This window comes from Monodelphis domestica, chromosome 1 (assembly GCF_027887165.1).
Source record: "Monodelphis domestica isolate mMonDom1 chromosome 1, mMonDom1.pri, whole genome shotgun sequence".
NCBI lineage: Eukaryota > Metazoa > Chordata > Mammalia > Didelphimorphia > Didelphidae > Monodelphis > Monodelphis domestica.
This window is the reverse complement of record NC_077227.1, coordinates 582,839,864-582,865,817: the sequence shown is the minus strand read 5'-3', so window position 1 is coordinate 582,865,817 and position 25,954 is coordinate 582,839,864. Positions and strand designations below refer to the sequence as shown.

At 40.0% G+C, this 25,954-nt stretch overlaps 1 protein-coding gene across 4 annotated transcripts in view; it reads right to left on the bottom strand.

Moving 5' to 3' along the window:
- Positions 1-24,550, bottom strand: part of TACC1 (transforming acidic coiled-coil containing protein 1) — a 197,143-nt gene extending 172,593 nt beyond the window's left edge. For 3 of the 4 annotated variants that reach the window (XM_056813554.1, XM_056813556.1, XM_056813555.1), the window contains exon 1: positions 24,401-24,550. The gene's annotated coding sequence lies outside the window, so the exon portion shown is untranslated. The remainder of the gene's footprint in view (positions 1-24,400) is intronic. The other variant, XM_056813558.1, reaches the window with a different exon arrangement.
- Positions 24,551-25,954: the final 1,404 nt, after the last annotated feature.

Genomic DNA, 25,954 nt, shown 5'->3' with positions numbered 1-25,954 from the left:
CCATCATTTTCTTAAGTCTAGAAAAGCACCAAACAAAAAATCGAGCCCTAATTTGCAGCTCTGCTAATTTCAGAGGTATTAATGCTCATGCTGAACATTAAGGAATTGACTCTTCTGGTCCTGATCTGGTTCCAGCACACCACTGCTCTGTGTTGTCAGAGACTTGAATTTGAATCCCACCTGTATGATCATAGCCAAATAACTTGTTTTCTGAGTCTCAGTTTCCTCTTTTGTAAAACAAATAAGTTGAATTAGATAACTTCTAACACACTTTCTATCTCTAAATTCTCCTAGAGGATTCAGAGGCACAGCATTTTCTTGAGAGTATAGATGAAAAAGTACTGAAGGAAAACTAGATTTCAAAAAATTGTTGAAAAGATATTCCAAAATAGTCACTTGCTTTTAAGGACCTGACTTTTCCTTTTATATACAAAAAAAGAAAATTCTCAGTCCAGGGAAAAGAAGTCAGTAGTATTTTGGTATGTGATCCTAGGAAAAGAGGTACACTTTGGGCCACCCTAAGGTTTACTCAGTTGTAAGTAAGTTAGCAATAAGTAAGTTAGCAGTGATGTTGTAGCCAAAAATTTAAAAACTGAATTTAGAGTACATTAGGAAAGGCATATAGAGCATGCACAATGAAGGAGATTAACGGGTCATAAATTTGGACATGGAAGAGATCTTACTTTATAGATAAGGAAACCATGACATAAAATGTGTAATAATTAAAATTGGTTGGCCAATGTAATAGTTAAAATTTAGTTTGACAAAAATAGTAATGGTTAAAATAAAGAATTGTTATGGTTGCAATTAATAAAAATTAAAGTTAAACTATGAGACAGTAGGACTGTTAGTAGCTCTTAATAATTTAATTTAATATAAATATAGTAAAAAGAGGGAACTATATGAGGGAAGTAGAAAATATTTCCTAGCCTACCACCCTAAAGCTCCTATCCAAAGAAATTCATCTCACTCCCTGACAAAGTTCCGATCTTCACGTGGAAGTCCAGTAGCCTCTTCAACAAGGGTCTCATAAGTGTAAACATCTTCTTTCAGCTCGAGTCACAATGCTGAGTCTATGTAGCCCAGAATGTTTCTTCAGACCAACTCACCAATGACAAATGTATCTTTGTGAAGTGTCTCACAGAATTAATCCCAGAAAAAGCCTCCTCTTTAGCCTAATTCCTCCTAAAATGCCTCCTGTCCAAACTACCTCTCACTCTACCCAAACTACCTGTCCCCCTACTCAACCCATCCCTCCCCCTATTCAAATGATCTCTTGCTCCACCCAAACAATCCCTACCCAATCCATTTCTCCCTCTACTTGAGGGAGATCCATCTTGTGAATCTTAAAAATTGCTCAGACTATACCTTAGAAGATTTGGTTAAGCTATTCCCCTTTTGTAACAATGGAGGTACTCAATCAGGAATGTATTGGGAACTTTAAAATTACTCCACCCTGCTCAGACAGTGCCTTAGGGGAAGATAAAATTGCAAATTCCTGATTGAACAATGAAAAGTCCCCAACTCATACTTATAGTGAAGCAAAAACCCTAAGCTAGGTGGTCTATTTTTAGATCTAATACAAAAGGGTGCTAAGTACCTATAAAGGTTAAATTAATCACTAAAAGTTCAAGCAATTTACAAAAGGCAACCTTAACAAGAGGTGTGAAGTACTCAGAAGATATAATCTACCCAGAGAAGGTGAGAACTAAAGAGTGGTGAGAACTAAAAATGGGTAGTCCTGGGAAAAAGCATCTACTGTGATTGGTAGATGTGAAAATTTAGGGGAGGTGACATAAGAGAAAAATCTCTAAAAGGTGTTGAAGGAACAAGTTCAGGGCAATTGAATTCCGTTACAATTGGAGTTCAGTTTGGAGGCTAATTTCAGTTTGGAGTGGAAGAACCCAGCTTGGAGATGGTCTTGTGGTGAGTGATAAAGACAGACACGCTCTCCCTTAGGCCCTTTCTCTCTCTCTCTCTCTCTCTCTCTCTCTCTCTCTCTCTCTCTCTCTCCTTCCCTTAATTCCTTCATTTGTATTAATTAAAATCTCCATAGAACCCAGCTGAGTTGGGTATTTTCATATTTGGGGAATTTTCCCATGGCAACCACTTATTTTTAATATAAATCAAGACACTAAGAATTCTCTTTACAGTTTGGCCAAAACCTTTACAGTTTTGGCAATTCACAGTCTTGGAAACCCACATTTTCATGGTCACAATCCTCCCTCCTGCTCCTATCACTCCTCCCCATTCCCTTACCTACTCTATTGCAACGCAAACAAAAAGCCAAGCAACAGTAATCAAAGATAATTCAGATAAATTCCTATTCCCACTAATGGAAGTACCCACTTTTAATAGCGGAGATTTAGTGACCATTAGGCATCATATATCTTTCACTCCATAAGACATTGAAAGAGTCACAGTAAATATTCCTTCCTTTGAACGTGATCCCACTGTGATTATAAAAAAGCTTGAGAGTAATTACCACATTTATGATCCCACATTGATTGATATGGAAAATTTGCTCCAAGTTTTCTTTTTTTTTTTAAACCCTTACCTTCCAACTTGGAGTCAATACTGTGTATTGGCTCCAAGGCAGAAGAGTGGTAAGGGCTAGGCAATGGGGGTCAAATGACTTGCCCAGGGTCACACAGCTGGGAAGGGTCTGAGGCCAGATTTGAACCTAGGACCTCCCATCTCTAGGACTGGCTCTCAATTCACTGAGCTACCCAGATGCCCCCTCCAAGTCTTTCTAACAGAAAGAGAAAAAATAAAATTGCTTCTCTTGTTAATTAGGCCCAAGGAAGGGGAGCAATTCATTGGCCAAAGGAAGACCCAAAATGGAACTTGAATAGAGAGGAAGAATAATTGTGATTATGTCAGGCTAGGAATGCATCATTAAATATAATATGAGCTTGCTTTGATAGGCCTAGTACATGGACAACATTTGAAAATCTTAAAACAAAAACATGATGAAAACCCCTCCCAGTTTATGGAAAGATCTTATTGAGCTGGGAGGTAGATATATAAACCTAGATCTTTCCAGAGAAAGGGATGTTAGACAAATAAGAAGATAGTCTATAAAGAACTATTGTAAGGTGGTCAAAGACTATTTTAAGACTAACTGCCCAAACTGGGCTAATATGGATCTTGAGGAATTAAGATTAGCAGTTTATGTCTTTAAAAGCCATGAAAAGAAAGAAGAAGATAACAGTGACTTAGTGGAGGCATTAAAGAAGGAAATAAGATTACTAATGGGAAAAAAATTGAAAAAGAGGACTTGTTTGAGGTTAGAGGAAGTGGCTACTTGACAACGTCAGATTCTGGATTCCCCTGTGCCAGATTTCCTATAAGTACCTTAGTTTGGCTTCCATTTTGGTTACTCTATCCCTGAGAGTGAAGGAAAAAATCAGACCAGAGAATCACATATTTTCCCTTTTACTTCAAAATCTAATCCCTTTTCTCTTTATAGTTTGGCAAATTTCTGTAGTCCTGGCTACCAATGGGTAAGTGCAACATTACTGTAATTGTCCTACAAGCTTGTGGGACATAAATCACTTTAATTGGGCCCTGATTCAAGGACCTGTTATGGGATTATTCTTGCTTACTCAGAATTTTTTATATACATAGATTTTTATTTTCCCCCCCAAATTTAATTTTTTTCTCCTATTTGTTTTTTTAATGCTTTTTGGTTTTTCTTTTGAGAATTGATTCATATACCCCATAACTCAGGCATGTATGCTGGGTTGATCTGGGTGTTGGTCAACACCCCCCTGGGGGGGGGATTGTATAATTTTTGTAAAAATCCAAGATTTAAAATTTTCTGAAAGAAATTTCAGAAAAAGAAGCTCACTAACTCCCCAAATCAAGAAAATAACTCTTTTAAAGAAGGTGCCATAAAGAAGCCTGTGGAACCCATACACTGTATTAGAAGATCCAGGATAAACTTTGGGATGTGGAGAATTGAACTGCAGGGAGTTGAATACACTTATTTTGAATATAAACTCTTTACCAAAGGGGATTGCCTTCTAATTGACTTTTGTCAATGAACCAACCAATCATTGGTTTTGCTCTCTTCCTCTTTTATTTACCTCTTATCTCCAACTATTATAATTTCCCCTTAGAAAGAGCAGTATTATATGCACCTTTAGCTAGAAGATCTTTAGAGGTATAAGCTGGATATTCAAAATGATTCTCTGGGGAGGCTAGGCATGTAAATCTGGAAGATTTCAACATGCTTGTCTCCTAATAGAATCACAGGGAGTATTGTGAAAGGGAATTTTTTGTTCCCTTTGTCTATTTTAAGTTAATCAATCAGGAACTTGAAGTACCCCTACTTAACACTTAGTAAGTCATTAACAAGGAAAGTTTATACTTACTTAGTCATTAATACTTAGTCTTAAAAGACCACAAGCACTTCCCCACCCCTGGGCAGTGTTAGGCAAATTGAGAGACTTTGATTGGTTCCTGAGATGTGATAGACCAGCCCACAGTGAAAGGAAGGGGAAACCAGAGAGAGAGGAAATGATGTGGAGAAAATGCTTGCTCATAAAAGCCTGACGGGGGCATTCTGATTCATTCGACTGCCTTGGAGGGCTTCTACTGCCTTGGTGGCTTTTGCTGAGGGATGACTTCTGTGTAGGTGTCTCTGCATTGGAGGGATTCTTCTGCCTTGGACTTCTGCATTGGAGATTGATTCTGCGCTGATAAGACTCTTGATGAAGAGACTGATTCCTGTGTTGGAGATTGGGACTTGAGGGAGCTTTTGTTGGAGTTGAGCTGGATTTCTTTTCATTGGCAATTATAGAGTATTTAGCTAGGCAATATTTTCTACCTCTTTCCTATATTTCCCTCTTTACTCTCTCTACTCTGCTGTAAGAATGCCACTAAAGCTATTAATATACTCATAGTTTAATTTTATTTTTTATAAATGGTGACCACAATCTTCTTTAACTTATAAATTTAGCCAAATCATTTTTAACCCCTATATTTAGCAACCAATTTTAATTATTACAAATAGTTAAATGACTATTCAAAAGTCAGACAGTGACAAAACCAGGTCCTTTCACTTCAAATCTGTTCTTTTCACTGATTCCTTAAGGTCTCTTCTCTACCCTGGCCAGATCCCATATGGATATGGTGAAAGCTTGGGGTGACACATGTTAGGTTGGATATCTATATACTGTAGCATGTCTAGAGGAGGGCACCTCCTCTAGCATAATGAGGGGACAGAAGGCCATCCAAAGTTAAATTAGTACAAGTTTATCCTGAAAAAAGGTGAGTTATACTAAAAGCAATGCAATGACCCAGGACAATTGTGTGAATTTTAGATTTACTCCACCCTGCTTAGTCTTTAGAATTCTAGTAACCAGGAATGTATACACCCCCACTTAAGGATTAACTGTAGGGGAGGATGGCCTATGAACGGCATGTGCTAGCAAGTGGCAAATCATAAACAACTGACTGACCCCCGGGGCTGTCTTAAGCCAAGCTTAAGTTACCATTAGTAAATGTGAGACACAGGAAGTGATATAAAGAACTGCCTTTATATTCCATGTCACTTCCTGTGAGAAGGGCTTTTGAGGTTTTTGGCATCCTTTGCAGTTTTGGTGAACTTTGGTAGTGGCGTTGACTGGGATGAGCTCTGAAGTGTGGGTCTAGGTGAAACTGCTTCCCTGAATGCCAAGTGGTGAGTGATAAGGGTGACTCCCCTTTCCCTTGACCCTTCTGAAGGTTCCAGCCTCCAAGGAGGCCCCTCATCTTAGAGGAGGCCTCCTAGCTGGAAGCTGAGCTAGATTTAATTTTCTGGGGAGGTCCCTTGGCTGAGGCTTCTGAACTCTCCCTGGCTCAGGCTAGGCCAGAGCTGATCTTCTACCCTTTCCCTCTTTCTCCCTCATTCTTAATTTTCTTCCTTCTATTGTAAATAAACCACCATAAAATTCTTTTCCGACTTGAGTATTTCATTGGGATTTAGAATTTAAATTCCTGATGACCACTAATATACTATATTCAAGTCTCAACCCTAAATTTTACCCTTAACAATTGTGAGGGACTTAAGAGAAAGATTGCTATCCACATCAAGAGAAAGAACTGTAGGAGTAGAAATCCAGAAGAAAACATGTGATTTACCACTTGTTTATATGGGTATTTGATTTGGGGATTGGGTTTTAAAAGATTATTATAAAAATGAATAATATGGAAATAGGTTTGGAGGGATAATACATGTATAACCCAGTGGAATTGCTTATCAACTTCAGGAGAGGGGCAGGAAGAAGGGCAGGAGAGAACACAAATCATGTAACCACAGGAAAAATTTTTAAAAGAAAATAAAATTTGAAAAAAGAAAGAAGGGAGGCTATAAGGGTAATATGCTAGCTGCTTCAAGGAACTAAAAGGTAGTCCTATGGATTAGCTATATTAGGATTATAAAATAAAAGAGCAGTAAGGGATCCTGGACAGCTAGGTGGCACAATGGATAAAGTGTCAGGTCTTAATTCTCACTTTTTCCATATTCCCTAAGTCAAGAAATAAGAAATCTCAAGACCTAAATATAAGGGAGTGGGTATTGAAATCACCCCACCCCGTTTTGACTTTAATGCCTTTACTAGGTGAGAATATATCGCAGGCCAACTAATTAATCTGTCTAAGGTTTTTATTGAATGAACTGAAGTGATATCTGACAGAAAGTCTGTTCTAATAGGCTGGGACATGCTACATCCGTAGGGGTATTTCTAAGTTAATAGAATTGAAAGAAGGGATGAAAATTCCAGGAACTGGAGTGTATATTTTCCCAGCTATTGGGTCAGATGTCCTGTCTGGCATTATTTCACTTCCTCCATTGACTTTCAAAGATTTTTCTTATTTGGCTAAGGTCTTTTGATTGATTGAGACAGATTCTCATCTAGTTAAGGTGTCAGAGCCAAAACAGAGTGGGACAGTTTCAACATCATCCTTACTTGAGCAAGGAGAAACCTACAAAAACAGCTGGGGTTCTGCACTCTACACACACTCAAAAGACTCAGTCTGAGGATAAATCCCCAGCCACCTTTCTACTCATTTACAAGGCACCGTGTTCTCATTCATCTTCACAGGACTAGGTTTATCATTAACTCAAGTAAAGGCTGTCAACACTAAGTCTAAAAACAAGGGGCTCTTTATTAGTCACACCTCCTCAATGATTAACACTCTCCAGAGACAGTCAGAATCATTCCTTTATAGCCTAAAAGGGCATTTAAAGTATTGGCATAGGTGAGCCTTCTTTGACCAGATGCTCCCCCTTTAAGCTCTACAGAATTAATACCTTTAATGTTATGATGAGAACATGCTAGATCAATTTACTCATGAAATCTCTTGTATATTTACATTCAAATTCTGAACAATAACATGGTCCATATATCGAATTGATGAATTGAAGCTGAGAGGCAGGAAGAGTTCATGGAATATTTCTATCCTATACATGGATATCTGCTTCTATTTTTTTTTAAACACTCACCTTCCATCTTAGAATCAATACTGTGTATTGGTTCCAAGTCAGAAGAGTGGTAAGGGCTAGGCAATGGGGGTCAAGTGACTTGCCCAGGGTCACACAGCTGGGAAGTGTCTGAGGCCAGATTTGAACCTAAGACCACTGTCTCTAGGCCTGACTCTCAATCCACTAAGCCACCCAACTGCCCCATTTCTCCTTTTAAAGACAATGGGTCGTTCTTCCTGCTGTTCCCAATTTGTCTTTGGCAAAATCCTCAGTTGTGGGTATTTGGGGGAGACTCTGGTTGAACATACTCTTCTCTAAGTGGAAGAGGTCATGGGACAAATTCAGATCTAGAAGTGTCCCAATCTAGCAAGTCAAGGTTGAGGTTCCTCTGGTTATACTCATTATATTCTTTCCCCAGTTAAATATTTACTTTTCTTAGCAAATTATCTGGGTGCATATGGCACACACATTTCTAATTCTGGCCAGTTCTTTGAGGACATGGGGAAGCCCAAGTATTGTTTTATATTAGTCCCCTGCACCACAGTCTCAACAGAACCCATCCGGCAAAGTTCTTAATGCCCTTTTCAATGCTATTTATTTATTTAATTTTATTAAGCCCTTACCTTCCATCTTAGAATCAATACTGTGATTTGGTTCCAAGGCAGATAAGGGCTAGGCAATAGGGGTTAAGCGACTTGCCCAGGGTCACACAGCTAGGAAGTGTCTGTGGTCAAATTTGAACTCAGGACCTCCCATTTCTGGGCCTGACTCTCCATCCACTGAGCCACCCAGCTGCCCCTTTCCATTTTTAGATTATTAGATAGTCCCAGGTATCCATTCAGCATACTCCCAGCAGTCTTTTGTGAGGGTCCACCAAAGTTGGTGGACGTGAACATTACAATAACTCATAAATACAAAGTTATGCAGATTCAAAAACAATGGAATGCCCTATAAAGGAAATACAAAGACAAAATGAATAGTGTCTCGACTCCGAGGAGCTTACCTACTATGGCAGACATTAGATACGTGACAAATGTGTCAGACTTTTGAAAGTTGCTACCTTAATCCATTGAGATTCTGTAGATTTATCCATGTCGGCATGCCTTCTGGTCTTCCATCTATACGGATGACCACCTGCTTACATTTTAGTTGTTGGTCTTTGAATGTCCTTCACCCTTTGGCCAATCTAGTGTTGACCTAAGTGAAGCTGGTCCTCAGAACAGAGACTTTTAGTTCAAGGACCCAAACTCTAAAATGATGAAATTTCCCAGTTGCAATTGCATTTATAACCTAGTCAAGGGATGAATGCGATGGACTCAGACTTAGTAAGAGAGTACAACTAGAGCTTTGAAGACAGCCAGTGTTGACTGTCATTCATCAGCTGGTTCTTACTGCATGTGCCATCAGAGATATGGGTAGAAGCCCTCTCCCCAAGGGTACGGATAGGCAGAGGCATCCTGCCATTAGTCTCATGGTTGTGGCACATCAGTGACTGCAGCAATAGGAGTGTTCCATTGCTCTTGATACAGTGAGGACTACATTTAGAATGGGTATACAGAGATAAGATTAGATTGGGTTTGGTCAGGTTGGGTGAGGATTGGTCCAGTCACTTCTCCCATATTTTTCAACTTAATAGAAAAATACTAACCGTTTATAGATATTACCAATCAGTGAAGGTGCCTCTATCCTTCTGTTTGGTGAATCAGCCAAATACAGTGCAATTGATGCAACTTTGACTCTTTTTCAGTTGGTGTCATTTGTTTGGGGGGAGTTTAAGGACTGCTTTTTTTATGGCCAAAGTGGCTTTGTAGGTCTTGCTTTTTTATGTTTATTTTTTACCCTATCTACTATATTTTATCACTACATTGAAAGTGAACAATCTTTGTGACCTTAGACCAGTGATGGCAAATTTATGGCACAGGTGCCAAAAACGGCATGCAGAATGTGAGCACATGATTGCCCTCCCCTCCCCAGTTTATTATTAGTAAGGCAGAGGGACTCACACAGAGCTGTTCCCCTCCCCCTCTCTACCATGCCTGATGTCATTTTCTCACATCCCCACCCCTCTGCCCAGCAGCCAGTGGGAACACTTCTTCCCTTCTCTGGGCTAAGGTGGGTGGGCCACAGGTGGCAGAGCTAGAGGGGAGGAGAGTGCTTGGGTAATTCCCCTCCTGCTTTCTAGCTGAGGACATTCCTCATTTCACCTGCCCCTCTGCCCAGTAGCCCATTGGGAGTGCTTCTTCCCTCTCCTGTGTGGGGTAATGGAGGGGGCATACCCAGCATGTGGGAAGGGTGGGCACAGCATTCTGTCTGGGGGTGGGTGGGACCTGGCACTCTATCTCTAAAAGGATCACTATCACTGCCTTAGATCATCTCTTTGATCCCCTATCCTTTGGGATATCAGATCCTTTATGGATGGACTTTGAGTACAACATCCCAAGCTTAAGGTGAAACTCTTTTTCTTGGGGGCAGGCCTGGAGGCAAGAGGACCTGGGTTCAAATCTGGATTCAGACACTTCCTAGTGTCTGAGTGGTCCTGGGCAAACTACTTAACTCTGGTTGTCTAGCCCTTGCCATTCTTCTGTCTTAGAACTGATACTGAGACAGAAGGAAAGGTTTAAAAAAATAAAAAAAGAAACTTTCCCTTTTGCTGTGTCATATACAATCTGATTGGTTCTCATACCCCAAGTTCCATAAGTAGAATTCCTCTGATTTATCTTTCACTATAGCCTAGATCAGTTCCCTCAAATGGCTATTTTTCTTCGCCTTTCAATTAAGCTGGCAGATGCTACTTCCTTCATAATGCTTTCTTCTAATCTTAACTTAATCAGAAATCTCTGGTGTGCATTTTGTTAGAGTAGCTAGATGGCACAGTAGGCAGAATGCTGAACCTGAAGCCAGAAAGATTCATCTTCCCAAACTCAAATTTGGCCTCAGACACTTACTAGCTGTGTGACCCTGGGCAAGTCACTTTAACCCCATTTGCCTTAGTTCCCTCATCTGTTAAATAAGCTGGCAAAAGAAATGGTAAACCACTTCATTATCTTTGCCAAGAAAACCCAAGATAGGGTCATGAAGAGTCGAACACAACTGGAAGTGACTCAGCAACAACATTATAGTGATTACATGTGTTCTCCTCTGCTATGATCTCAGTTCCCTTGGACTAGGGATCGTGTACCATCTTTATATTCCCAGCACGTAGCAGAATGCAGTGTATATAGCAGGTGTCAGCATGAGTTTATGTGCCAGAAATGAGCATTAGGGACTCCACCCATATTCAGTAGAGCAGGAGCTGATATTTAAGCCAGCTCTGTACTCTTTTCAGGGCTGATGGACCCTGGTCAGAACAGCCTGACCTCTGTGGAGTTACAGGGAACTATACAGGGAGTTGGGGATCTGTAAGAGAGAGATTGAATTAAGCGGATGGAGAATAGGTTCCGAAAAGCTTGTGGGAGCTCTTTGGTAAATGGTTTAGTTTTTTGCACTTCTATTTTCCCTGTTGTTTTTAAAATTGAAAAAATCACCCCATACCCACCTACTAATGTTTATATAAGACTTTAAGCTTTTCAAAGCATGTTACAAATATTATCTCATTTGGTCTTCACAATAATCCTAACTGGCTACTAATATTATCCCCATCTTATGGTTGAGGAAACTGAGGCTGAGAGAAGTCAAGTGACTTTTCCAGTGGCCCATAGGTAGCAAGTATTTGGGGCAGAATTTGAGCTCATTTCTTTCTGACCTGATCTGTTTAGTACTTTATGTTCTACTGTATATAGTTCAGACAAAGCTATATATAGGGCAGTCAGTCAGAAGCTCATCTGGCACGGCCGAATTTCCCTCAGTGTCTTGTGTGGTCCATGGTTGGATCTTGTACTGCTTGAGCACAAAACACATTCCATTTATTTTCCAAGTGTTCTTGTGGTCACCAAGTGGTGACAATGTATTCTTAAGTGTTTGCCCCAGAGTTATGTATGTGATCCTTTAAAATTGAGTTTTTCTAGTGATGGGCATCTTCAAGACAGAACATGACAATAAGCCTTTATTAGATTTTTTTATTGCATTGAGTTGAATTCTCATCGTTTCCCAGAAAGGTTTTGGTTTCTGTCCTTGGAACTCTCCAATCTCTATTGTTTCATTTCTTCCCCACCCTTTGAACCATTTGAACCATTTGCCAAATATGGGAGCAACTACATTTATATTAAAGGTTTCTTTTTTATCACTAACAAACGTGGGAACCCTTAGAATATAGCTATAATTATTTTAGGGGAACTTGTTTACCATGCAGTATAATATTAAAGATGGATTCAGAAAGGATTTGTTCAGAAATGGGATATGTTGACTTGACCCTTAACTTTTGGGGTCTTTATTTAGCAGCATATGTTATAATGCAGAGTCCTACTGAGCTGGAGTAATTTAGAAAGAACTTTAAAATGGCAACAATGCCTCAAACTTCTATAATGCTTTGAGGTTTAAAAAGTACTTTTTCCATAAAAACCTTGTAAAGTTGGTACCAACCAGCTAGACAGAGTGGTAAGCCTGGAGTCATGAAGACTCGTCTTCTACCTTGTCACTACCCTGAGTTCAGATCTGGCCTCAAACATTTATTAGCTGTGTGACCCTGAACAAGTCACCTAACACTCTTAGCCTCAGTTTCCTCATCTGTAAAATGAGCTAGAGAAGGAAATAGCAAACCACACTAGCATCTTTGTCAAGAAGACTGCAAATGAGGTCATGAAGAGATAGACACAACTGAAATGCCTTAATAGCAACAAAGTTTGTATAATTACTAGCAGTAGTATCTATAGATCACTTTAAAGGTTGCAAATTATTTTATAACTATTATCTCATTTGATCTTCACAGACATCCTGGGAGATAGGTGCTATTATTATCCTGTTTCATAGATGAAGGAATGGAGGTAGGCAAAAGTTAAATGATTTGACCAGGGTCACACAGATAGTCAGTGTCTGAGGCTGGATTTGAACTCAGGTTTTCCCTATTCCAGGAATCCACCCAGAGCTGCCTAAGTTAGTAGAGCAAATATTATCAACCTCATTTTATAGAAGAGGAAACTTAGGCTTAAAGAAGTTAATTAATAAGTCAATCAAAAGATGTTTTTATTAAGCACCTACTCTATTCCGGATAGTGTTATATCGTCAAAATAAGAATGATGTTTATTGGCTGTTGTTCAGTTGTATTAGTGCCTGATTCTTCATGACCCCATTTAGGGTTTTCTTGGCAAAAATACATCATTTTCTTCTCCAGCTCACTTTACATCTGAGGGAACTGAAGCAAGCAGGGTTAAGTGACTTGCCTACCATCACCCAGGTAGGATACGTCTGAGGCCAGATTTTTTTTTTTGTCTCTAAGCGTAATGCTCTATGCACTATGCCACCTGGATGCCCAAGTTATGCTCATATAGAGCTGTAAGGTTTGCCAAGGGTATGAATATACTTTAATACATTTGATCCTCACAAGAGTCTTAAATGGCAATATACCAGCTTTTAGCACACCCACTTTACACACTCCAGCTATTAGCAGCAACACTTTACACACTCCAGCTATTAGCAACCCACTTTACACACTGTAGCTATTAGCACTCCCACTTTACACACTCCAGCTATTAGCACCACCACTTTATACACTCCAGCTATTAGCACTCTCACTTTACACACTCCATCTATTAGCATCCCACTTTACACACTCCAACTATTAGCACCACCACTTTACACACTGCAGGTATTAGTACTCCCACTTTACACACTCCAGCTATCAGCACCCCACTTTACACACTCCAGCTGTTAGCACCCCCACTTTACACACTCCAGCTATCAGCACCCCACTTTACACACTCCAGCTGTTAGCACCCCCACTTTACACATTCCAGATGTTAGCACCCCACTTTACACACTCTTAGCACCCCCACTTAACACACCCCAGCTATTAGTACTTCCACTTGACAAACTCCAGCTATTAGCATCCCACTTTACACACTCCAGCTATTAGCACCCCCACATTACACACGTTAGCTATTAGTACTCCCACTTTACACACTATAGATATTAGCACCCCACTTTACACATTCCAGCTGTTAGCACCCCTACTTTCCACACTTCAGTGCTTAGTAGCCCCACTTTACACACTCTTAGCACCCCCACATTATACACGTTAGCTATTAGTACTCCCACTTTACACACTATAGATATTAGCACCCCACTTTACACATTCCAGCTGTTAGCACCCCTACTTTCCACACTTCAGTGCTTAGTAGCCCCACTTTACACACTCTTAGCATCCCCACTTTACACACTCCAGCTATTAGTACTCCCACTTTACACACTCCTAGCACCACCACTTTACACACATCAACTATTATTACTCCCACTTTACACATTCCAGCTATTAGCACACCCACTTTACACACTCCAACTATTACCATCCCACTTTAAACACTCCAGCTATTAGCACATCCACTTTACACACTCCAGCTGTTAGCACCCCCACTTTAAACACTCCTAGCACCCCCAAATTACTCACTTCAGCTATTAGTACGCCCACTTCACATACTCTAGGTATTAGCACCCCCACTTTACACATTCCAGCTGTTAGCAACCCACTTTACACACTCCTAGCAACCCCACTTTACACACTCCAGCTATTAGCATCCCACTTTACACACTCCAGCTTTTAGCACCCCCACTTTACACACTCCTAGCAACACCACTTTACACACTCCAACTATTAGCATCCCACTTTACACACTCCAGCTATTAGCATTCCACTTTACACACTCCAGGTATGAGCACCCCCACATTACACACTCCAGCTGTTAGCACCTCCACTTTACACACTGTAGCTATTAGCACCACCACTTTACACACTCCAGCTATTAGAATCCCCACTTTACATACTCCAGCTGTTAGTACTCCCACTTTACACACTCCAGATATTAGCATCCAACTTTATACACTCAAGCTATTAGCACCCCAATTTCCACACTGCAGCTATTAGCACACCCACTTTACACACCCCATCTGTTAGCACCAACACTTTACACACTCCAGCTGTTAGCATCCCCATTTTATACACTCCTACCACCCCCACTTTAAATACTCTGGCTATTAGTAGTCCCACTTTACACATTCCAGCTAGTAGCATCCCACTTTACACACTCCAGCATTTAGCACCCCCACTGTACACACTCATAGCACCCCCACTTTACACACTCCAGCTATTTATACTCTCACTTTACATACTCTAGCTATTAGCACCCCCACTTTACACTCTCCAGCTATTAGCACCCCACTTTACACACTCCAGCTGTTAGTACCCCATGTTAAACATTCTAACTCTTAGCACCCCCACTTTACATACTCCAGCTATTATTAACCCCAATTTACACATTCCAGGTATAAGCATCCCACTTTACACACTCCAGCTATTAGCACCAAACTTTACACACCCCAGGTATTAGTACTCTCACATTAAATAACTCCAACTGTTAGCACTCCCACTTTACACACTCCAGCTGTTAACACCCCCACTTTACACATTCCAGCTATTAGCACCCTCACTTTACACACTCCAGCTATTATTAGCACACCTACTTACACACTCTTAGCACCCTCTCTTTACACACTGAAGGTATTAGTACTCCCATTTTACACATTCTAGCTATTAGCATCCCACTTTACAAACTTCAGCTATCAGTACCCCCATTTTACATACTCCAGCTGTTAGCACCCTACTTTACACACTGCTGCTGTTAGGACCCCCCACTTTACAGACTCCAACTGTTAGCACCCCCAGTTTACACATTCCATCTATTAGCACCCCCACTTTACACACTCCAGCTGTTAGTACTCCCACTTTACACACTCCAGCTATTAGCACACCCACTTACACACTCTTAGCACACTCACTTTACACACTCCAGCTATTAGTACTCCCACTTTATACACTTCAGCTATTAGCTTCCCACTTTATACACTCCAGCTATTAGCACCCCCACTTTACTCACTCTAGCTGTTATCACCCCCATTTTACACACTCCTAGCATCCCCACTTTACACACTCCAGCCATTATCACCCCCATTTTACACATTCCAGCTGTTAGCACCCCACTTTACACACTGCTGCTGTTAGGACCCCCACTTTAGAGACTTCAACTGTTAGCACCCCAAATTTACACACTCCATTTATTAGCCCCCCACTTTACACACTCCAGCTATTAGCACCCCCATTTTCCATCTTTAACATGAAGAAACTGCAGTATAGAAAGCTGAAGTGATTTACTCATGTTCATATGGCTATTAAGTCCTGTAGCTGTAGGCAGAATTGAAACCCATAGCATCCTGATGTAAAGTAGAATGTTCTTTTCAAGCCCCCAAGCTGCTTGTCTAGTGCATGGCCCAGTTATGTTCTCTAGCCTGAAGGCATGTTTTTGACAAAGTTTCTATTTAACAGCTATGTCGTATAAGCCAAACCTAAAGGGTTATTCTAGACCCCTCCTGACTATGCCAGAACCCCAGAGCAGGGTGCCAACACAACCCAGCCCACGAACAGACAGGATACCTAAGGGGAAAACAGATTCCACCTGCTCTCTCATAGCCATCTTCTCTGGAGAGTAGCCTCACCTGTATAACACCCAGCACACAGAGAGAAATGCAGATCTTCAGGTCACTAACTATTGCTGGATTTAGAATCAGAAGGTGTGGATTTGAATCTTGACTCTGTCAGTTGCTACCTGTATGACACTGGCAAATTACTTCCTTTCTGTCATCTAAGTTTCTTATTCTGTAAATGAGAGGGTTGAAGAAGATGATTTCTGAGGTCTCACTAGCTTTAAATTCTGTGATCTTGTGAACCCCAACCCCATCTGCTTCCTTCTCTTCCATTCACAATGGATTCTCACTGTACCACAAGGAGCTGGCCCCATACACCTGTACTGCTTGTTCTTTTCAAATGCTTTAGTTGAATATTACCCTGGATGTTTGCAGAGATGTTAGGGCTCAAAAATGACCTTTCTTTCTGCCTTTTACCTATGTGCACTGCCTTCCCTTTGGTGCTAACAATAAACCAGAGAGTACCTTTCCTCCTTTCTTCTACCACTTGAGAATAATTTTCCCAAAGCCAAGGGTATTATCACTCTGACACGGACCACTCTAAGAACAGATTAAAGCCTTAATGTTGTTCACTGGTATAGGAGAAGGTCAAGAAGTCAGATGCTTAGGCTTATGAGCCTTAGCATAGCAATTTCCAGACCTCTGCATGCCAGCATTATTTTCATGGAAAAGTCATTTAATTTCTGAGCCTACATTTCTCCATATAGATGGGGATAATAGCACACACACTCACAGCGTTATTAGGGTAGAGGTAGGGCAAAGCACATTGTAAGCTTTAAAATGCTATGTAAATGTTATTTATTATGTATGGAAGTAGTTTCTGTGAGGAAGAGATACATCATGCTGCATTTCGACCTCCAGGGTCTTAGAAGTAAGTATATCCTCACAAAGTTCATTCATCTTCCTCAGAAAAATAATCATAATCATTATCAGATAGCCTGTGGCCACTTGATTTAATTCACTCATTCAGTAACTATTGATTGAATACCTACACTGCTTGTGCATAGTCATGTTGGTCACTAAGAGAAATACATCCAAAAACCTTCTAGGAATTTTTAATCTAGTTGGTGGATTAAGATATAATATACTCATTAAAGAATTATATAATAAGGACATCTAACATTTGACACTTTATAGTCATTGTCTCATTTCATCTTTATGGTAACCCCATTGTAGGCCACAGAATATCCTAGTAGTTAGGGACCGCAAAGGCTCTCTAATTCAACTTGTCTCTGAACAAAAGTTCCATCTATAATACAGGATGTTCCAAAAGTCCTTAAAGAGTCTTTAAGCTTTAAGGTAAGATGACATCAATTTTAGAAGAGACCCAAAAGTCTTAGTGCAGTTTACTGCATTACAGGAGTTGTGAGTTATCCTTCATCACATGTGTATTCTACATGTACATTTTAAAATGGCTTGGAACCCTGGGAGACGACATCTCCCAGGACTCTCTACCCCAATTTTCTCAGACTCTTCTCACTTTATTTGTGGGAGGTGTCTGAGAAAGTATAAAAGAAGAGAGAAGCACAGGTTTGGTGCCTTTTCTGCAGAAAAGCCTTTTCCCAAGAGAGAGCTTTTGGTCCCTGCATACCTGCAGGAGATCAAATTTTCTTTAGCTTTGTAAAAATGGAGATTTTGAATCCTAGACTTCAATCCCCAGAAGTCCTTGGTATTTTCCAAGAATTTCCTATAATCTCACCTGAGTCTCCACATTGGCAAGATCCCAATTGGTATTTAACTGGCAGTAAGGGCTCCCATGCTCTCTTCTCTTCCTTCCTTTGCAATGATGTAGTAAGTATAGTGGTAAACTAAGTGTGGAGATTTTGAATGGGCTAATCAGCCATGGGCACGTGGTTTTTTTATATTGTATCTTTATTCCTTGACTTTTAATGATCCTTAATAAACCTCATAAAATATAATATTTTTATTATTAGAAATATAATTTAATTTTTACAGCTTACCCTAACCTTTATTTTCCTAACCTAAATAAACCTATCTAACTATCCCTAGAGTCTGGGTTGATTCAATTTAATTCCCTAGCATAATTATAGCTAAAAAGAAAAGTCTGGTCAATTTCTCTACCAGGGCTACTGAGACTGGGGGAGACCTGGCTCCCTTCTTTTCCCTACTTTTTCCCTCCTTTTTTCCATCACCATTGAATACCATAGTACTATCATTGTGCTTTATTTTGAACCTACTCCTTTCATGAATTTCGTATGTATTTATTTAAGGGTTAACTCATAAAGTTTGAAGTTTGGTGGATTTTTTTTCTTTAGTGGAGGCATAATTTTGTACCAACTGTTCTTACTATGATATCATGATATCCTTTTTTTAATTTATTTTTTATTTTTTTAAAAAACCCTTACCTTTCATCTTGGAGTCAATACTGTATATTGTCTCCAAGGCAGAAGAGTGGTAAGGGCTAGGAAATGGGGGTTAACTGACTTGCCCAGGGTCATGCAGCTGGGAAGTGTCTGAGGCCAGATTTGAACCCAGGACCTCCTGTCTCTAGGCCTGGCTCTCAATCCACTGAGCCACCCAGCTGCCCCCTTTACAATGCTATCTTAATAAATGCCTTTGGTAAGTGTTAATTATGTTTCCTAGTCTGATAGTTAATGGGGAACACAGCAGTGAGGGCTTATGAGATACAGTAGTAGAATAGGGTTATCCCTAAAACCTGAGGTAGCAGCTGCTTCTCTGTGGACCCAATCAGCAAGTGTGAATGTGAGCTGGGGAAGCAGATCTTGGTGAGGGTGGGGTGAGATAGGAATGAGTGTGTTTGTTCAAAAGTTTATTAAGATCCATAAAATACTGATTCTGTCATCCTATGCCTTAGGCACAGCTTCTAACTACATGTCATCTGCAAATTTTATAAACATACCATATAGGTTTTACAAGTCTCTAATAAAAATATTAAATAGAACAGAGCCAGGGATAGATTCCCAGAGACCTTCCAATGGAGACTCCCAACCAAGTTTACAAGGAATCATCAATAGCTATTTTTTGGACCTAATTATTTAACCACTTCTCTATCTAACTTCACTATCATCTAGCCCATATTGTTCCATCATATCCATGAGAATAGCATGAGAGACTTTATATGGTGCTTTGATAAGATCTATGCTCTATTTCCTTTAGCGGGAAGATTAGTTAATATTGTCAGAAAAGGAAAAGAAGTTCCTCATTTCTGAACTGTTCTTGATAAAGTCTTACTGGATATTTCCTTCCTGTCTTCCTTCCTTCCTTCCTTCCTTCCTTCCTTCCTTCCTTCCTTCCTTCCTTCCTTCCTTCCTTCCTTCCTTCCTTCCTTCCTTCCTTCACATCCTTTTTTCTTCTTCGTTTGCTTTCCTCTCTTCTTTCCTTATTTCTTTTACCTTCTTTCCTTTTTTCCTCTCCCCCTGCCCCTTATGGTGGTTCTTCATGATCACTTTTTCCCCCCTAAAAAATGATTCACTGAGGGCAGCTGGGTAGCTCAGTGGATTGAGAGCCAGACCTAGAGATGGGAGGTCCTAGGTTCAAATCTGGCCTCAGACACTTCCCAGCTATGTGACCCTGGGTAAGTCACTTAACCCCCATTGCCTAGCCCTTACCACTCTTCTGCCTTGGAACCAATACACAATATTGATCCTAAGACAGAAGGTAAGGGTTTAAACAAAAAGTGATTCACTATCCATTTAATTCTAGAATTCCATCAGGAATATAAGTTAAGCTCGCTGACTCAGTTGATGGACTATATTTTATTTTCTTCTTTTGGAAATGGGGACAAATATTTGTCCTTCAATCTGAAGCATTTCCCTTATTCACCATATTTCCTCAAAGATTACTTCCATTGGCTCAGTAGTCAAATTCACTATTTCTGGCCAGGTGACTAGAACTCATCAAAAGAGATAATTAATACAAAGTATTTTACAAACTTAGTCTCATAAAATTGAGCTATTATCATTATTATTATCTTAGCAGCTAAGTGTTATGATAGGAGTGCATCTCCTAATTTATCTTGGGTTCCAACTTCCTATTAGCCATTTGTTCTGGCCTTTACAATACTGAGATTATTCTTGTAGGAAGAGAAAACAGAAACAATATAAGAGCCGAGTAATTCCATCTTCTCTCCAATGATAGTTATCAATCAACCAGTCAATAAACATTTATTAAATATCAACTACATGCCAAGCACTATACAAAGGACTATTCCATTTGCTCTAAGTAGTAGTTTTATTTCTTCTTTTTTGTATTCTTGGCAAGCATAAAATCTTTCATTTTATGTAATTGAAATGACCTATTTTTGACAGTCAACCAAAAAGCATTTATTAAGTACCTACTAAGGCACTATATTAAGCACTGAAGATACAAAGACAAAAGTGAAACAGTGCCAGTCAACTTTTATGATCACTTCTTTACCTTGCTTGGTTAAGAACCCTTCCCCTAACCAGAAATCCAAAAAGTACCTCTTTCTCTTCTCTTCCAATTTTTTAATATGATGTAACCTTTTACATTTAGATAATTTATTAATTTGTAATTTATTGTTTCATAGAGTGCAAAATTTGGAGCTAGACCTAATTTTTTTTTTAAACCCTTACCTTCCACCTTGGAAATACTGGGTATTTGTTCCAAGGCAGAAGAGTGGCAAGGGCTAGGCAATGGGGGTTAAGTGACTTGCCCAGGGTCACACAGCTGGGAAGTGTCTGAGGCCAGGTTTGAACCCAAGACCATCTCTAGGTCTGGCTCTCCATTCACTGAGCCACCCAGCTGCCCCCACTAGGCCTAATTTCTACCAAACTGTTTTTCAGTTTCCACAGCAGTTCTTGCTGAATTGGGAGGCCTTCTCCTAGGAGTTTGTTTCCTTGTGTTTATCAAGCAATGGAATATTTTTATTGTTTTTGGTTCCTGCCTTTTATTTTTCAGTCTGTTTCATTGATCCACATTACTATTTTCAATCAAGTAGCAAATCATTTTGATGACTGCTGCTTCACACTATAAGTAAATTCTGGTTCTGCTATGCCAACTTCATTATTGTTGTTTTTCATTATTTTCCTGAACAGGGACTTTTGTTACTTTAAATAAATTTTACTATTTTACCTAATTTTATAAAACAACCTCTTGGTAGTACTAAATCTATAAATTAATTTATATAGCATCATCATTTTTTATTGTATTGATACAGTCCATCCATGAACACTGAATGTATTTCCAAAATGTTCAGATCATTCTCTATTATTTTCTGGTAGTTTCATTTACAGAAGAATAACATGGATCTTGGTAGGTTAACACCTAAATCTTTTATGAATTTTGTAGTTGTTTTGAATGGGGTTTCTCTATCTGTTCCTGTTGGGTTTTGTTAGTAATATACAAAAAGGCTATTCATTTCTGTGATTTTTTTTTATTCTTTTCCCCACAATACAATTTCCTCAAGTCTTAGTTTCAATGAAGTATTCCAATATAAGTAATATTATCCACACTTAATAATCATTAAATTTAATAATAATTTAAGTAATCAATAATTTAATCAACAATCTGATAAGATTATGCCATTAGAGATGAGGGAACTGAGGCCCACAAGACTCACTTGAGATCCCACAGCTTACAATAAGCAGGTGATCTACAACTCAAAACTAATTCACCTAACTCTCATTTCATTTCTTCATTATACCACAACCTTTTATGCCAACAATGCTACATACATCAAGTGCTAAATGAGAGAAACAGCACGGAATAGTGGGGAATAACTGGATTGGGAGTTAAAGGATCTGGGTCTGAATTTTGAGTTGACTATTTTCTGCCTATGGTTTTGAGCAAACCTTTTTGAGTTTCAATTCCCTCATCTACAAATGACAGAGTTGGAAGAAATGACCTCTGAGGTCCCTCCTTGCTCTAAATTTTTGATTCTGTGATCCTGGCTCTGCCATTTATCAGCTATGTGACTTTGGACAAGTAATTTCCATTGTCTAGACTTCTTTTTTCTTCTTTTTCTAAAATGAGGAGGTTTCAACTAGTTGATTTCTAAAATTCCCTTCCAGCTCTAAGTCCTATGCTGCTATGAGTGATACAAATATCAAGTGTCGTGGGAGCTCAGAGAAATGGGATTTGACAGTGTGGAATGCTTCAGGAATCTGTCTGAAGTCACCCTAATGCTAATCTCCATCTTATGCTGGTGGGAATGTTTGCATTATGAAGCAAGCCCAGGCAGTCGTTTAAAGTCGTTTAAAGTCCATTGCTGATGAAATTAAGGCCAGGAGTTGGGTTTGCTGTGGGTCAGTTAGTCTTGCCCTTTCTCATGCTCACAGACAGCATCTTTCCCTTCCCTCCGCCATCTCTCCCCAATGCACACCCTGGGTTGTAAGAGACTCTGGGTGCAAATATGGATGGCTGCATACATTTATATCCTCAGCTCTGCTCTCTCCACACCCTCCCAGTCTGGACCTGTGATTTCACTGGTGCTGAAAATGCCTGGTAAAGAAATTTCTACCAAGAGAGATTTGAAACTGCTCAGCAAGTAACAGTTTAATTTGATTTTAATTCTAAAGATCCTTACCTTCTGTCTTAGTATCAGTTTTAAGACAGAAGAGCAGCAAGGGCTAGGCAATTGGGGGTTAAGTGACTTGCCCAGGATCAATCACATGGCTAGGAAGTATCTGAGGCCAGATTTAAACCCTGGTCCTCTCCACTCCAGACCTGGTGCCCTATCCACAGCCAAAATCCCCAAATTACAGTTTTAAATAGTCACTTGGAAACCTAACAGGGTAAGTGACTTGATGACAGAGGCAAGACCTAAAACTAGGGCTTTCTTACTTTGAGACTGACTTTCTCTCCATTATAGCTTATAGCAGGACCACTCAGGCTGTTGCTGTGGCCAAGTGGGGAATGAAGTTTGTCTAGTTGCTAAGTTACCATGTTACTCGGTAACCCTTGGACCATGACTATTAGTAGATTGAAAGCCAACATCCAAAAGAATGGAAAATATCGCAGAAAACACTTTTAGTGATCCCAAATTATTCCCTGCCACACAACCTATCATTTGGAGCAAAATATACAAAACTCAAAAAAAATTCTGATGATGGCAAGTGAGTAGCATAGTTGTATAGGAAGTGTGTAGTGGCCAGAGTGCTGGTTTTAAAGTCAGGAAAATCTGGGTTTGAATTCTGCCAGAGAAACTAATTAGCTGTGTGATCTTGGGCAAGTCACTTCAATTCTGAGGTTCAGTTTCCTCATTTGTAAAATAAGAAAAATAATAGCACGTATATCACAATGTATAGAGCAAGTGAGATAAAATGTGTGTAAAATTTTGCTATATAAATATTAATTGTTATTATTGTTCTTTTTTAATCCTTGCTTTCTGTCTAAGTACCATTTCTAAGGCAAAAGGGCAAGGGCTAGGCAATTGGAGTTGTGATTTTCTTGAGGTCCCATGATTAGAAAGTGTCTGAGGTCAAATTTGAACCCAGGTGCTCCTGATTCCAGCCTGGTACTCTACCCACTGTGCCACCTAGCTGCCCCTTGTTATTATTGTTAATGTTCGATGATGCACACAAAAAACTGACTAGTATCTCACCAGAGTATTTGGGCACCTCAGATCGTAAGGTTCTTTTTTTTCCTTGCTCATCTCAGAGGTTAATTTTAGAATGTTAAAGCTGGAAGAAATAATTTAGTCCAAACTTCACATTGTCTAGACAGAAATAGACTCAGAAGGGATGAATGATTTCAAATAGATTTTACAGATAGTGTCAAATCCAAAACCAAGGCAGAGGTCTTCTAATTCTTCATTGCATACCACTGTGTCTCCTATTTGACAGATGTGGCCAACTGAGGCCTGTCTAGATTGCCCAAAATCACAAAATTAGTTAGTGTCATTACTTCAACTCAAACTCCGGTCTTCTGAATCCCAGCCTGGTGCTCTGACTCCACTATTTCCTTTCCCCTGGTATAAACAATTTACGGTATTTTCAAATGCCACTTGACATTTGAGGCAATCAGAAAATCCAATTCTCCTTGACAACATCTGTTTCCCAGAATCCTTCAATAACTACTTCCCACACCAATTCCTAAACAAAATGCACCCGCCCAGAGACCGATGCATTAGAGTTAAATTGAAAGAAGAAAAATTAGGAGAAAAAAAAAGAAAGCTGGACTGAACTTTAAAACCACCCAAATTCTATCTCACCCCCTACATCCCTCCCTTATCAGTGAATACACCCACAACCCCGTGTTTAAAAGGCTTCTAGTGACAGCCTGACTAGCATACTGTTGGCTGTCAGGAAAAGTCAGTGCCAGCAAGAATTTCCCAGTTCTGGACTCTAATTGGTTTCCTACCTCAAAGACAGCAGCTTTCCCAGGGGATGGAATTGGGGGGGGGGAGCGGTTCTCTCTTCCTCCTGTGCTACCTGCTACACTAGATGCATTGCTCCTTGGGAAGCAGGGAGACTCTCTGACCAGTGGTCCTGAGAAGGTGTCCAGAGGAAGGAGTAAGGAAGTGAGAGGCACAGGGAGTGACAGTGGAGGGGCTGGTCTCCAGAGCTGAATTCTTGGCTAGTGGGAAAAGGATGTTTTGTAATATTTGGCTTTTGCTTCTAGGGGCCAGACAGGAAACGAGAGCTCAGTGGCCTCTCTGCAGAGGGGCAGTTCCTGAGTTCTCATCAACTTTGGCTTGGCCATTTAAAGCAGTCAGGATTCCGATGCTTCACTCCTCCCCTCCCCAATCTTCACTCACCGCCCCCCCCCCCCGCCCCCATTTCCACCCCCACCCCCCTGCTTCCCTTCATTCCTGACATGCTATAAAAAATTTCCCTCTGCCTAAACTTGGCTCAGTAGCTTTCACTCACTGGGAGGGAATTTCTCCTGTTACAAAGTTTCAGTTTTTAAAAAAGGCAATTCAGTGCTTGGGACATTTTTGATGATGTTTCCCCCCCCCCCCCCCCCGAACTTTGGTGACAGCTACAAAATATACCATGTTTATCTTAGTTATATTTGTTTCCCACCCCTACTCCCCCACAGAGGGAAATTAGTGTGGGTGAAAGATACAACTTACTTTGATGGATCCATGATCTCAACAATATAGTAGATGGCCAGCCCTTCACATCTCTTCCTGTAGGATTCATATCTATGCCTTTCCATAAATCCTCTACAAAAGAATCATCTCAGGGGCAGCTAGGTGGCTCAGTGGATTGAGAGCCAGGTCTAGAGATGGGAGGTCCTGAGTTCAAATGTGGCCTCAGATACTTCCTAGCTGTGTGACCTTGGACAAGTTACTTAACCCTTATTATCTAGCCCTTACCACTCTTCTGCCTTAGAACTAATATGGAAAGTAAGTGTTTTAATTTAAAAAAAAAAAAGAGCCATCCCGGGTTCTTTTAACGTCTTGGGCACCAGGAGGTACAATGGATAGAGTGCTGGACCTGGAGTCAGCTGACATTTTGAATGTCCTGAATTGTAGTCTTCCATGACTTACTGCCATATTGCATCATCAGGAGAAAATGTCTTCTAAAAAGGAGACAACTAGGTGACTGAAGGGTAGAGTACAGGACTTGGAGTCAGGAAGATGTGAGCTCTAATGCTGTCTTGCACAACAATTAGTTGTGTGACTCCAGGCAACTTCTGAATGCTTCAATTTCCTTTTCTAAAAATGGAAATAATATTAATACCTGCCTGATAAGGTTGTTTTTAGGAACAAATGAAATAACATTCAGAAAGTGTTCTTTTAAGTTCTGTAAACCTTGAAGCACAATATATAGTCTAGCTAAAATGATGGTGATGATGATGATGGGGATGTGGCAGAGAACAGCTTGGGATCATTGAAAGTTCTAGCCATAATATTAGTTTTCTATTCTTTTAGCTACTGGTTCTCAACCCAGTAGCTATGACTTTAAG